Source organism: Scylla paramamosain, chromosome 25 (assembly GCF_035594125.1).
Source record: "Scylla paramamosain isolate STU-SP2022 chromosome 25, ASM3559412v1, whole genome shotgun sequence".
Taxonomy (NCBI): domain Eukaryota; kingdom Metazoa; phylum Arthropoda; class Malacostraca; order Decapoda; family Portunidae; genus Scylla; species Scylla paramamosain.
The window spans coordinates 20401190-20412369 of record NC_087175.1 but is presented as its reverse complement, the minus strand read 5'-3'; the positions used below and the strand labels follow the sequence as shown (position 1 = coordinate 20412369).

At 40.2% G+C, this 11180-nt stretch overlaps 1 protein-coding gene across 5 annotated transcripts in view; it reads right to left on the bottom strand.

The window, feature by feature from the left end:
- Window positions 1-4918: 4918 nt before the first annotated feature.
- The window catches only part of LOC135113337 (cell adhesion molecule DSCAML1-like), a 310112-nt gene continuing 303850 nt past the window's right edge, over window positions 4919-11180 (bottom strand). For all 5 annotated transcript variants that reach the window (XM_064028581.1, XM_064028578.1, XM_064028577.1 and 2 more), the window contains 2 exons: window positions 5719-5818; window positions 4919-5193 (listed from right to left, as the gene is read on the bottom strand). The gene's annotated coding sequence lies outside the window, so the exon portion shown is untranslated. The remainder of the gene's footprint in view (window positions 5194-5718; window positions 5819-11180) is intronic.

The following is an 11180-nucleotide window of genomic DNA, read 5'->3' as shown; positions in this document are numbered from 1 at the left end:
TAAGAATACGGGACAAAGGCTCATGTTCTGAAACTTCTGCACCGCACTTCCACTACTTTCAAAATGCTCCAGTCGAAGTGACACGGGTTTTTAAGGGCGTTTTTATGATTCTAGTGATATATCAACAAGATTTTTACATTATTAACAGGAGAAAAACTCTAAGGAATCCAGCCGATATTTGTGGCCTTTGAAAACACTCATGGTGAGAGAGCAGAGCGTGTCAGAATAGTGGTGTCAGTCTTGTCTTGCATTGAGCGTTGTGCGAGGCGCGGTTCACACCAGCCCGTCGCCGTCACCCCAACCCAATTTATAGGAGGAGGCAGTAGACACCTGCCGAAACGATAATTACTCCCAGTGAGGTCTAAAGCACTGTTCAGGGGGTGCTGTGAACTTATCATTAAACCCAGCTGTGACCTCACTGAACGTTTCCCTTTGTGTCTCACAACACAAGGGGGTAGTCACAGCCTGCCCTCTAAAGACAACTCTCTTCCTCCACACAAAACTACAAGCACCTAATAACACACACACCCTTCACTCCAAAAATTTTAAAATCATGGCGACTCCTACACCAGCCTCGGAGTCCCCATCTGGGGAGGGGACCATAAATGTCCCCAGGTCGGACTGCCTTTCCGTCGACGACCCTAAGTGTCTTGACACCCCCCTCAACTTTTTCTTCATTAACTTCTGCAACATTCGCGGTCTAAGATCTAATTTTCAATCTGTAGAACACCACCTCTCCTCTTCTAAACCTCATCTTCTTTTCCTCACTGAAACTCAGGTGTCTGAGGCAACTGACAGTAGCCCCTTTTCTGTTCCCTCCTACTTTCTCTATCCTCATTTTCGATCCAAAGCTGGATGCTGCGTTTATGTGCGCAATGACTTAACCTGCTCTCGTGCCCACGCTCTTGAATCTTCCGAGTTTTCCACCATCTGGCTACGACTACAGAGTCATTCTCATACTAAATTTATCTGTGCTGTATACCTCTCTCCTAACTCCTCTGACTATAAGAAATTCTTTGACTACTTAACTTCCAAAGTGGAGCACATTCTGACCCTCTTCCCTTTTGCAGAGATCTCCATTCTTGGAGACTTCAATGTTCACCACCAGCTTTGGCTTTCCTCTCCCTTCACTGACCATCCTGGTGAACTAGCCTACAACTTTGCTATCCTCCATGACCTAGAGCAATTGGTGCAACACCCTACTCGTATTCCTGACCGTCTTGGAGATACGCCCAACATTCTTGACCTTTTCCTGACCTCTAATCCTTCTGCTTATGCTGTCACCCTTTCTTCTCCGTTGGGCTCCTCCGATCACAATCTCATATCTTTATCTTGTCCTATCACTCCAATCCCTCCTCAGGATCCCCCTAAGCGAAGGTGCCTCTGGCGTTTTGCCTCTGCTAGTTGGGGGGACCTGAGGCGGTATTTTTCTGATTTTCCTTGGAATGACTACTGCTTCCGTGTCAGAGACCCGTCTTTGTGTGCTGAGCGCATAACAGAGGTGATAGTGTCTGGCATGGAGGCGTACATTCCTCACTCTTTTTCTCGTCCTAAACCTTCTAAACCTTGGTTTAACACAGCTTGTTCTCGTGCTATACATGATAGAGAGGTGGCCCACAAAAGGTACTTAAGCCTTCCTTCACCAGAATCTCATGCACTTTATATTTCTGCCCGGAACCATGCCAAGTCTGTTCTCCAACTAGCCAAAAACTCCTTCATTAACAGAAAATGTCAAAACCTTTCAAGATCTAACTCCCCTCGTGATTTCTGGCATCTAGCCAAAAATATCTCCAATAACTTTGCTTCTTCTTCTTTCCCTCCTCTACTTCAACCAGATGGCACCACTGCTATCACATCTATTTCTAAAGCTGAACTCTTTGCTCAAACCTTTGCTAAAAACTCTACCTTGGACGATTCTGGGCTTGTTCCTCCCTCTCCTCCACCCTCTGACTACTTCATGCCTCGTATTAAAATTCTTCGTAATGATGTTTTCCATGCCCTCGCTGGCCTAAACCCTCAGAAGGCTTATGGACCTGATGGGGTCCCTCCTATTGTTCTCCGAAACTGTGCCTCCGTGCTTGCACCTTGCCTAGTCAAACTCTTTCAGCTCTGTCTGTCAACATCTACCTTTCCTTCTTGCTGGAAGTTTGCCTACATTCAACCTGTTCCTAAAAAGGGTGACCGCTCTAATCCCTCAAACTACCGTCCTATTGCTTTAATTTCCTGCTTATCTAAAGTTTTTGAATCTATCCTCAACAGGAAGATTCTTAAACATCTATCACTTCACAACCTTCTATCTGATCGCCAGTATGGGTTCCGTCAAGGCCGCTCTACTGGTGATCTTCTGGCTTTCCTTACTGAGTCTTGGTCATCCTCTTTTAGAGACTTTGGTGAAACTTTTGCTGTTGCCTTGGACATATCAAAAGCCTTTGATAGAGTCTGGCACAAAGCTTTGATTTCCAAACTACCCTCCTACGGTTTCTATCCTTCTCTCTGTAACTTCATCTCAAGTTTCCTTTCTGACCGTTCTATTGCTGCTGTGGTAGACGGTCACTGTTCTTCTCCTAAATCTATTAACAGTGGTGTTCCTCAGGGTTCTGTCCTGTCACCCACTCTCTTCTTATTATTCATTAATGATCTTCTAAACCAAACTTCTTGTCCTATCCACTCCTATGCTGATGATACCACCCTGCACTTTTCCACGTCTTTTCATAGACGTCCAACCCTTCAGGAGGTAAACATATCACGCAGGGAAGCCACAGAACGCCTGACTTCTGATCTTTCTAAAATTTCTGATTGGGGCAGAGCAAACTTGGTATTGTTCAATGCCTCAAAAACTCAATTCCTCCATCTATCAACTCGACACAATCTTCCAGACAACTATCCCCTCTTCTTCAATGACACTCAACTATCCCCCTCTTCTACACTGAACATCCTTGGTCTGTCCTTTACTTATAATCTGAACTGGAAACTTCACATCTCATCTCTAGCTAAAACAGCTTCTATGAAGTTAGGTGTTCTGAGACGTCTCCGCCAGTTTTTCTCACCCCCCCAGCTGCTAACTCTGTACAAGGGCCTTATCCGTCCATGTATGGAGTATGCTTCACATGTCTGGGGGGGTTCCACTCATACTGCTGTTCTAGACAGGGTGGAATCAAAAGCTTTTCGTCTCATCAACTCCTCTCCTCTAACTGACTGTCTTCAGCCTCTCTCTCACCGCCGCAATGTTGCATCTCTAGCTGTCTTCTACCGCTATTTTCATGCTAACTGCTCTTCTGATCTTGCTAACTGCATGCCTCCCCTCCTTCCGCGGCCTCGCTGCACAAGACTTTCATCTTTCTCTCACTCCTATTCTGTCCACCTCTCTAACGCAAGAGTTAACCAGTATTCTCAATCATTCATCCCTTTCTCTGGTAAACTCTGGAATTCCTTGCCTGCTTCTGTATTTCCACCTTCCTATGACTTGAATTCCTTCAAGAGGGAGGTTTCAAGACACTTATCCACCAATTTTTGACCACTGCTTTGACCCTTTTAGGGACTGGCATTTCAGTGGGCATTTTTTTTTATTAGATTTTTGTTGCCCTTGGCCAGTATCCTTCCTACATAAAAAAAAAAAAAAAAAAAAAAAAAAAAAAACCACCGTCCGTGACGTCACAAACGGTGAGCTAGATTGGAACCTGACCCTCTGCGTTGATGGCTGTCTTGACAATTACCGATGGTGTTGGATATCCTTGATATCATGAAAATGTGAAATATTGGTATTTGTACATAGATAAAGAAATAATATCATATTATTATAATACATGTTTAAATATATTTTCCTAGTATGAAATGAAGGTTATTGTTCGAACAATCTAGAAACGCGGCAACACCACACACCATGCACTCTCAGTGCAGCTGATCCTGTGGTAAACACACAGCATTCGAGCACGTGCAGTGAGGACCAACTAGTTACACTAGCTCCTGAAAAGTGGCTGGGGTCATGCGGTAGGCTCCATGGAAGCTGTTTCTCTCAGCCCTTATCTATGCCTCCATAAGAATCTTGTGCTCTCCTCGCAGCGGCCTCTCCAGCAGTAGTTGAGTGCCCATACTGTCCATCTCCTCCTTCGTCTTGCTGGCCTAACTCTGCAGTCTTCCGGTTCCGAATCGTCCAACAGTAAGCGAGCAGCAGTGATGAGGAGATCCTTGTGGTCCATCTTGCTTTGGTGAGTGTGAGGAACTGATGATTGACTGGATGACAACATAGTCGCTCTGTGATGGAGCTCACCTCCTCCGAAGCGTCACGGACGGTAACGGTGGTGACGGTGACGGGCTGGTGTGAATCGCGCATAAGACTGACAAATAGTCATAGCGTACCTTTCCTTCTTGCCATCGTACTGGTGTGGGACTTGAGGGTCTACAGTGAGTAAAGCTTATAGCAGATTTCTTTTTATGCACACACTCCACACCACATCACATGATCTTGCTTACCCTTGTTTTTATGGAGAAACAAATATCCTAAGGCCTTACTGGAAAATTTTCTGTTCTTCTTTAAAGGACACACACACACTCACTCACAGGGAAAGAGAGAGAGAGAGAGAGAGAGAGAGAGAGAGAGAGAGAGAGAGAGAGAGAGAGAGAGAGAGAGAGAGAGAGAGAGAGAGAGAGAGAGAGAGAGAGAGAGATACTATACTACTACTGTTACTACTACTATTACCACCAGCATTATTACTACTACTACTACTACTATTACTTCTACTACTATTATGTACTGTTACTACAATCTACAGTACAGTACCATCACCACCACCACTCCTACTCCTCCTACCACCACCAACCCCCATCACCACCATCATACAGCGCACACCACCACTAATATAGCCACTACTCGGCATCGCTCCTCACAACACACCCACAAGGAGAAGAGAAACCACTGCTCCTTCACGTGCACTGTCCTTTAATGTCCACGTAACACCATCGGAAGGTAACGGTCGGTGCGACAACACTACTGAGACACCCGGAGCACACCCTGCACTGTCTCGTCTCGCTGCCTCCTCCTCCTCTCTGTCCTTGTCTTGCGCCGTGCCTAGAAGCTCTCGTATACCACCACCGCCGCCAGCGATCAAGCGATGCCTTACTGGTTTTTCTCCGTCTGTCTTTCTTTTTCTTTACTGTCTCTCTGTCTCTCTCTCTCTCTCTCTCTGCCACCCCAGCCTGTGGAGAAAGAATGTAATTAATTTCCCTTAGTAATATTGAACACCTAAGCGGACACTTGCCGGTATTTTATGAGGAGATGGTTTCAAAAGGGATATCAGAAAAGAGTATCCACTGACAAAAATTTACCTATATTTTTTTTTCTCGAAATCTGAGTGGGCACATGCCAGTGTTTTATACTAAGAGTTGATAAATTCAAAAGGTATATTAGAAGAAAAAAACTAACTAAAAAGTATCATCAATTAAACTTATTTATTTATTTTATTTTTAATGTTGTGTATGAAGTGTTAGCTATTCCCACACTTGTCTCACACGCCTTTATTCACATCTCAGCTGACACACATCAATATTATTACAACTATAGTTAATCGAAAGTACTAATACTAAACTGAAATGTGTGATGCAGTTCTGTCCATATACTCCCTAAAGAACAATTGATCTGCTTGTAGGAAATCTCTTAGAAAAAAAAAAAAGACCCAGATTCCTACGCCATAGAAAGCATCTCTTAAGAACCATCTGCCTCACCCTTGAAGCGCTGTCCTCCTGGGCGCGCAGCAGTCGCGGGGTGTGGGTGGCTGTGTCGGTGCGGCTGCTGACCCTGTCTTGAGGATTCCGCTTCACGTGACTTTGGAAACAAGAAAAAAAAAAAAAATGTTGCAATGGAACTGTATTTCTTACTATGTAGTATGTACTATATTTATTACTGAGAGTGCTATGTATATGTGTTTGTCTGTCTGTCTCACATTTTCAGAATTATGAAGTCGAATTTTGGGATAAAATTAGATATTAAATAAGGAATGGAAGAGAAGCCATAATGAATACGATGCAATTATAAAAATTCTGACTGTACCAGAAATTACCAGCGTAAAACAAAAGAAAAATAAATATATAAGTAAATAAAAGAAAGAAAAGAAAACAAACAAGAATAACAGTAACTAGTTTGCTGTTATCCTCCTGCTCTTCCTCCTATATTTTACTACCACCATCAATACCACCACTACCACCACTACCACCATCGCTGCTACTACTACTACTACTACTACTACTACTACTACTACTACTGCTGCTGCTGCTGCTGCTACAACTACTACCACCATCACCAACAACAACGAAACGACAATACCGCCGCTGACAACAACAACAACAACAACAACAGCAAGAGGCAGCCAAACTAAGGGAAGGCGGAATGGACAGACACGTTCCTTTAGCTTTTGGAGTCTGAGGTGCACGGAATGTTGTGAGAAGTGTCCAGCGTCCACCCGTCACGGCTACTCATTGACCGGCTCCCCATCACTCCCTCGATAATGATGCAACGGTGGAATGTGTCACCTTGCTACACACACACACACACACACACACACAGAGAGAGAGAGAGAGAGAGAGAGAGAGAGAGAGAGAGAGAGAGAGAGAGAGAGAGAGAGAGAGAGAGAGAGAGAGAGAGAGAGAGAGAGAGAGAGAGAGAGAGAGAGAGAGAGAGGATATAATTCAACTAATTTTGGTCCACACACACACACACACACACACACACACACACACACACACACACACACACACGCATGATACGCAGCCCATCCGAAATTTCATTAGTTTAATATCTGGGAAGTTTCTGGCGAGTTAAATTTAAAGGGAAAATGTTAAGATAAATAAATAATATTGCTTTGGTGAAAAAAAAAAAAAAGTCGAGTAGATTAATTCTGTGTGAAGAGCAAATAAAGGTGAGGGATATTACATCAGATATCTTATCGAATAACTTTCTGATCGTAATAAAAAAAATCTTTCCTTCTTTTTCTTCCTCTTCTTATTCCTGTTTTTCTTGTTATTTTCTTGTTTTATTCTAATTATTCCTTTTTTCTTACTCTTGGTCTTCCTCTTGTTGATATTTTTGCTCTTATTTTTGTGGTTCTTCTTGTTCTTATTCTTGGTTTTCCCTTTTCTTCATCTTATTCTTGTTCCTCCTTTTTTTCCTGCTGCTCTTGTTTTTCTTTTTCCTCTTTTCTTTGTTCTTCCTTTCCTTCTTTTCTTGTTCTTGTTTTCTCCCTCCTCCTCTCCCTATCCTTCCTCCTTTTCTTCTTATTTCTTTTGTTCTTTTCCCCCTCTTCCTTCTTCTTCTCCTTTTTCTTTCGCCCCTTTCCTCGATGTTTTATTTCCTCAAAATGCGTCACTGACCATAACTCCTCCACTCCATCCTGTCTCCTGCCACTCACTGTCTGTCCGCACCAAGCCCATCCATCACACCTTGACATTCTGACACCCTTCTCTGGGACGTGGTCTGCTCCAGCACTTCCCTTCTCCTGTAATACTGCAAGTACTACTACCACTACCACTACTACTACTACTACTACTACTACTGCTGCTGCTGCTGCTTCTGTTGCTGCTGGTGTTATACGTTAGAAACTTAATAAATTGTAAATGTAAATGTATTTGTATGAGTTGTATCGCTATGCGCATGAAGTATTGACGGTTTATAATTGAGACTGGTACAGATTGGTGGCTGTTTGGTTTTCTGTGATGTGTACTGGTCTTGCTTCCTCTTGGATAAAATCAAGTTATTATTGATTTTCCTTTGTCATTTTCTAATTCTGTATTTTGTGTTTCGTATCTGTATTTTTGTACTGTTAGATTTGTCATTAAACTACTACTACTACTACTGCTACTACTACTATTACTACTACTACTACTGCTACTGCTACTGCTACTACTACTACTACTACTACTACTACTAGTACTACTATTTCCTTGCGCTCGTTTCAAAGTTCTCGTGCTTAGCTATTTGGGCCGTATTCAGACACGCTTTGCTCTCACCAAGACTATTTTCAAAGACCAGAGAGATGATTAGCCGGGTTCTTATTATTATTATTATTATTATCATTTTTTAAGTAGAAATTTTGGTAAACATCTTTAAAGATACGTGTAACTTCAACTATATAGAGGCTTTTGAAAGTAGTGGAGGTGCGGCGCTGAGTGGTTTCTGAATATGGTCCATGTATCACCACGTCTATTCGCTTGCGTGTGTGTGTGTGTGTGTGTGTGAATCGTAAATCCATCGTCCGTCTTGAACCATATCCCACCAGACAACGTAGAGAATGTAACAGACGTCAATATTCCTGAGTTGGTGACTAAAACAGCAGAGGAGACATGCCAAGTTGTAATAGAACAAGCAGGTCAGTGGACCATGAATCGTGTCGAGGCAGTAACGTGGAATGTGAACCAAGTAATGGTCGAATGACCTTAGATCAATTTGGAAGGAAGTTCAAGACGCATTTCGAAGCTTTACTGAAACCTTGTGGTGAAAACGAGGAGGGAGTCGATGTATCTGAGTCACCATTTCTACCTGTCTTGCATGATCTCTTTAACAATGATGAGTCACAGTGTGTTATGCAGGTTGCTGATAAGAATTAAAGTTATAATGGCATGTGTCCTGAAGTCTTTGGCATTCTACCTCTAACGTGGATAACATTTTTATCATTATCTAACTTAGTGTTCCTGCATGCATGTTGCCCGGTGTCTTGGTGTTATAACAGGGGCTTTATTTTACTCAAATTCTGCTCACGGACATTGTGTGATAACTGTCGAGGAATAAGTGTTATGGACACGTTAGGAAAAATATCCGATATGCTTATATTGTATCGGTTGAAATTATGGCGTGATGTGGCTCAGTGGCAAGCTGGAGCACAAAAGGGTACAAGCTGCTTACAACACATGTCTGCCTAAAGTTGTTGTGCGATTATGCAAAGAAGGGAGAGGGAGAAGCTACATGTATCGTTCATAGATTTCAGTGAAGCTTACTAAGTATTCTTAAAACACAAGATTGTGGTCAGGTAATTCTGAACGTTATAAGTAATGTATTATTGTACCGGAAGTGTCTCTAAGTCTGCAGTGATTGTTGCGTCTGTAGGCGTCCGTCAAGGAGCACCAACAAGTTGTCTTACATTTATCATATACATTAACAGGGTGGTGCAGAAGATAAAATATGTTGTGAGAGAGAATGGTCTTCTGAAAAAAAAAAGTTGCATGGTGTTCTTTTTATGGTTGACATTGTTAGTGTTGCATCAAGAAGAGGGAAATGCCTACAAAAACTATCTGGTGTGGTAGATCCTTGTCGTAGGTAAGGAGTACTGATTAATCTAAAAAGTCTAAATATTTTGGTGTTAATGCAGAGGAACAATATAAAGATCCATTAGTTAGGCCACCGCTTGTCAAAAATTATCCCTCACAATATTTGTATTTTTGAGGCTGGTGGTTTACACACTGCATTAGTGAAAACATGTGGTAAAGTTACACGAAACAAAAATCAAGGTTCAGTGAATAAATTATATATATATATATATATATATATATATATATATATATATATATATATATATATATATATATATATATATATATATATATATATATATATATATATATATATATATATATATATATATATATATATATATATATATATATATATATATATATATATATATATATATAAAATGTATATAAATAAATAAATAAAAATAAGTAAAATAAATAAATAAAAAAAAAATGTATATATATATATATATATATATATATATATATATATATATATATATATATATATATATATATATATATATATATATATATATATATATATATATATATATATATATATATATATATATACATTTTTTTTTTATTTATTTATTTTTTTTACCAATACTAATATGCCATTTAAGTTTATGAAAAGCGTATTTGATGCCGCTGTGACATCATCCTTGGTATGCAGTGCTGAGTCTTGGTTTTTCAAAAGTATTAAGGCAACAGAGAGGTGTTGCAATCAACTTGTTAAATGTTCACTTGGAGTGAAGCGGAACTCACGTATCACCTGTGCATGGCAGAGGCGGCAGCATCACCTTTAAGTGATGTCATTTGTAAGCGACGTTTAGAGATCTTAAAGTCGGAACTTGACGTATCTGACTGTGAAGAATCGTTCCATTACGTGTATCAATTATGTCATTCAAAAACTACGCCTGCTGTTAGATTTGTTACAAACGCTTTCACTTATAGCTGTGATATTATTCCCCTAATTAAGGTAACGAACGAAATTATGCAGACTTGGGTCTGCTAACGCCACAGCATTTTTAAATTTATGTCAAAGAACTGAACCTTTCTTTATCTCAGCATCCGGTGTACACAACGAACTTATTTATTCCGGACTAGGAACGGGAGTCGTTTAGCAGACTCCGGGTAATGTCACACAACCTGAAAACTGAGACGTCATTGCAGAGTGTGTCCGTGTGATGAGATGTCACTCCAGTCTGATAAATATGTGCTGCTGGAATGTCTCATGACTGATGCAAACAGGTCGGTATATCTCATGCTGAACTTTGCTGATCTGCTTTTCCTTTTAGGTGAGGTCAACATTATGAAGGAATTATGTGATATGTTTTCTGTGTTTTAAGCAAGTTTTCTTCGGGTGTCTTTGTTTGAATGTACTTGTAGTATTGTTTTGTATTGATCTGCTTAATGGCTTTTGAGATGTGATTTGTGCATTTAATTTTGTTTAGTATTTTAACCATTTACTGATAATACTGTTAGTGTATCATACTGTTTTAACTAGTACAGTTTTAGGGATTAATTAGTTGATATCTTTATTAACATCTTAAATGATAGTTACCAGGGAATAATTGGACTGATTAACTGATCTTTAATAATTTTACTGATAATACTCTAAGGTTAAATGTTGACAAATGAAGGATGCATGAAATATACAACATTATGGGCAATCGATGTTAATATGTTACTTGTACTGAGCATTATTGCAATATTTTTTGTCAATAAACTAACTAATTAACTGTGTGTGTGTGTGTGTGTGTGTGTGTGTGTTTGTTAGGGATGGGTGAGTAGTGAATTGTAGTGTGACTCTGAATTTTTAAAGAGTTTTCCATATCTGATTCTCTTTCATTATTATTATTATTATTATTATTATTATTATTATTATTATTATTATTATT